This window comes from Agelaius phoeniceus, chromosome W (assembly GCF_051311805.1).
Source record: "Agelaius phoeniceus isolate bAgePho1 chromosome W, bAgePho1.hap1, whole genome shotgun sequence".
NCBI classification, from domain to species: domain Eukaryota; kingdom Metazoa; phylum Chordata; class Aves; order Passeriformes; family Icteridae; genus Agelaius; species Agelaius phoeniceus.
Window position 1 is genome coordinate 15,218,180 of NC_135301.1, and position 4,084 is coordinate 15,222,263.

The 4,084-nt window shown below is 49.3% G+C and overlaps 1 non-coding gene across 1 annotated transcript; it reads left to right on the forward strand.

Moving 5' to 3' along the window:
- Positions 1-3,081: 3,081 nt before the first annotated feature.
- TRNAK-CUU (transfer RNA lysine (anticodon CUU)) lies at positions 3,082-3,154 on the forward strand. Its single transcript has one exon. It is a non-coding gene; the product is annotated as a tRNA-Lys (tRNA).
- The last annotated feature ends 930 nt before the right edge of the window (positions 3,155-4,084 follow it).

Consider the following 4,084-nt stretch of genomic DNA (forward strand, 5'->3'; position numbering starts at 1 on the left):
AGATCCCAGTGTGCTGGCCATTCTGAGCGGGCGATGATGGTCACCTCAGCACCGGTGTCCAGCATCCCTGGTAGGTGGGTCTTCTCGCCTTTGCAGGTGAGGCCGCACTCGATGGTAGGCTTGGATGGTCCCTCAACTTGTGCCCACATAGCTGTAGGGTTGAGAGGAATCTGTTCCCTGTGATCCTTTGGGAGTAAAAAGGCTTGTGCTATTGGAGTTCCCTTTGAAAGAAAAAATGCTAAGTCTATGCAGTATACCTGGACGAGAATCTCTTGTCCTGGCTGCACTGTCAGCACTTCTGGAACAATGAAGATCTCCTTTGGGCTATTAAGAGAGTCACCTATAATTAAAATGTCCAAAGGACCACCTTTTGGCCCATATTTGCCTGTGGGAACACGGTGAACATTCTCATTATTAAAGTCAATGGACAAAGCAGTTACCAGTTGACGGCGGGTTCCCATCTGGGTTGCCCCGTGGGTTGGATCCTCTTCTTGTGGTCCAGAACGTCCTGGGTTGGTGCGTGGTTGGGTCTGGGTGGCCTTTGATTTGTTGTCAGCGCCCGGGGCTCGACCGGGCGGCGCAAGAAGTTTCCTGGACGCTGCTGGTAGCGCTGCTGATTCTGGGGTCTTTGGTAATTGTTGCGGTGGTATCGGGGGTGTGATCTCTCTGGGAAATCCTTTATATAATGTCCAAGATCCCCACAGTGATAGCATTTAGCTTGGTCTTTAGAAGCTATTACTGCATATGCACCAGAAACTCCTTCAGCAATACCTTTAGCAACTGCTTGGGCCACTGTATTTTCAGTGGACATGTGGCGTGTACAGCATTCTAGCATTTGCTCTATGGTGGGGTCTGTGTCCATGGGTAGAGACCTCAAAATGGCTTTGCATTTTTCATTAGAGTTACTCAAGGCAAGTTTACATAAGAGTTCCTTCCTTGCCTCTGTGCTCTTTATCTGTTTCTCCAGAGCATCTCTAAGTCTGTCCACAAATTTGATAAAACTTTCATCTATCCCTTGTTTAATAGTAGAAAAATGCATTGTCGGCATTGAATCGTCATGCACGAGAAGTAAAGAGGTTTTTGCTGTGAGAGCGACGTCCTGCAGTGCCTCTTTATTCAAGGTTTCCAGTTGGTCTGCTGGTTTCTGTAAGTCACCTTCACCAGCTAGTTGGACTACCGTAAAATTTGTCTTATTAGCATCCGCAGAATATGAATCTGATAATGTTTTTAAATGTCTTTTCCAATGCCTGTCCCATAACAAATATTCTGCTGGGGACAGGAGGCAGTGTGAAATATTTTTTATATCGTGGGGAAGTAAGACATGTGCTGAGAACATGGCTTCTAAGAAATTTCTAAAAATATGTGAGCTTCACCCATGTTCTTTGGCTATATTTCTTAATTGCACTAGTTCCTTATTCGAGTTAGCTTTCCACATCTTTATAGTGGATTCGCCACCATTCCGTCCTTGCTTATATTCTACTGGGAAAGCAATTATTTTCTGTGCCAGCTCCCAGTCCCCAACTTTTGTCGCTTCTATTTTAATAAGAGCCCATGGATCTGTGTGGATCGTATCAGAATCAGATTCACTGCAAGAGCTCTGGTCCTCTGAGGAGGACTGGGGGGGTTTGCTATCTGTGACTTATGCTTTTTTCGTTTAGAAGCGTTTTTCAAAGGTTTCAGTGGCTGGGGGGGGGAGACATGGCATGACCTGGTCGGGGGGAGGTGCCAATGGAGCTGGGATGGCAGTACAGCACGCACAGGACCGGGTGGCGGGGGTAGCACCTTGGGGGGTCTCTGGGATTCCGTTCGGGTGGCATTGAGGGTGGGCGGGGGGTTGGGGGGACGCATGGTGGGGGCAGGGGGGCTGGGCGGGGTGGAGGTGCGGGCATGGGGGGGGCGGGGGTGAGCAGGCGGTGGTACCGGTCCGGGGTGCCACGGTTACGGGGTGGTGTGATGGGACTACGCTTGTGTGAGGTCCCCCTGCTGTGGCAGGCAGGGAGCAGGGGGAGGGGGCGGGGATGGACACGAGCTCGGGAGTGGCGGGGGTGTGGCTCAGGGAGCCGTCGGGAGGGGCCGGGCCGGTCGGAGCTGGGGCGGGGGGAGCGGGGGCAGTGGGCGCGGCGACGGGAGGGATGGTGGGGGACACCAGCGTGGGGGTGGGGGGGACCGCAGCGGAGGGGGGCAGAGCCGACGCAGGGGTCGAGGGGGCGGCAGAGGCAGGAAAAGGGACACCTGGGACCGGAAGCAAGGAGGAAGCTGAGCCGGGGGTAGGGGGGATGTGTGGAGTTATAGATAAGACAGGCAGCGCAGGTCCCGCAGGGGTGGAGGATGTGGGGGGGGGGGAACCGTGGTGGGCAGCGTAACCTCTGCTTTAGGAGTAACGGAGGCGAGAGGGACTTTAGGACCTAGGGGCTGATGTGAGATATGCAAGTGACTTTCCTCTGAGTCCTTATCAATCTTAGTATTTGAAGAGGAAGTGTCTGTTACCGACTGCAAAATCTTTTCTCTGTTAAATCTTTCAACGGTTTTAGTTATTATATGGAATAAAGGCAAATAATTAGTTACAGAGAAATCCTGGTTTGTTTGGGAGATATATATTGTGTTCCCGATCATATCCCAAAACGAGTTTTTAATGACTGCTTTCTTATCAGTATCAGGGTATTGTGAAATAATCCAAGTTACAAATTTTTTAAGGTTAGTTTTTGAGAGCTTGCCTTTAGAAAAGGAGAAGTTGTTAGCAGATAAGATTTCTAAAATAGTTAAATATATCTCTCTCTCGGTTTTACTTAGTTTTAATGTACTAAAAATTGTACCCATGTCAATGGTTAGCCCTTCCAGCAGAAAAAATGCGAAAAAAAAGGAAAAAAAAAAAAGAAAAAAATTTTAGAGCCCCGAAGTTATGCGTGCAATATTAGCTAATACTTACAGTTCCTGGGGTCCAAGATCTGTGGAAGGGGTCTGCTGCGTCAATTCTCCTCGGAACTTTCGTTCAGATGTAAGTTTTGAGTGTCGAACTGACCCTCCTGGGGAAAGGATTTTCTAAAACGAAAAGTCCCTTCACAGAAGGAGTGGCTCCGACCAGCCCGGCTAGCTCAGTCGGTAGAGCATGAGACTCTTAATCTCAGGGTTGTGGGTTTGAGCCCCATGTTGGGCACCACTTTAATAACCTCTCATTGGTGTTATTATAAAGCAGAGCAATAGGGCTCAGGAACTCAATCCCTGAGTAGGGACCGGGTGCCCGAGGCTAGCTCGCTCATGCCAACGCCGCGGGGCTACCATCTAGCAAGCATGGTGATTATCAGCTCTATAGTGATTGCAAGCTCTTAGGATTTCAGCTTTTCTTGCTAGGTAGTGGTGTCCCGGGCTTGAGGCTGCAGCAGACAGAGAGAGAGGAGTTGAGAAGGTGCAGGCTGTTCCACGAAGATGGCTTTATTTGGGGAGGTCCGTGAAGGGTCTCTGCTCTTCTTCTTTCTCAACTAATGGGGTACAGTATGCTTCTTTTATAGGGTTGGAAAGGATCCAAGCTTGACCAATGGGTAAGGGGTTAACCTGACATTGCCTTATAGGGTTACAGAGATAGGTTAAGGGCAGAGGACAGGGAAACAGGAATTTTCTTTTGCTGTTTCAGCATTCCTATTGTTCATATTCTCCATGGTGCTTTTCCTAAATCTATGGGGTTTACTACAGGGATAGGTCATGAATATGTATAGGCAATGCTGAAACTTTCATAAATATGTATGATCTTCAGTGTATATAAATAGAGCATCTGCTCTTTTTGGTGTTCATGTTTGTGGTTGAGTGATCCCCCATGCGCCCAGTGCTGAATAAACATACCTACTTCACAAACCCGCTGGTTGTGGAGTCTCTATTCCACGTTGTCAGTTGGCGAGCCAGGCAGGAGAGTCTCTGCTTGGCTGCAGGATCGACTGTGGAGCGTACATCCTAGGCACACCCCAAGCCCTTTTCTCAGAGGAACTCCCAGCTGCTCACTGCAGGAGCAGAGAACAACTTCCTGTAGCTGTGGACAAACGGTATGTTTAACAAAAAGGGCCAGTAAGTTATAGGGGATGCCCGTGCTTGGCCG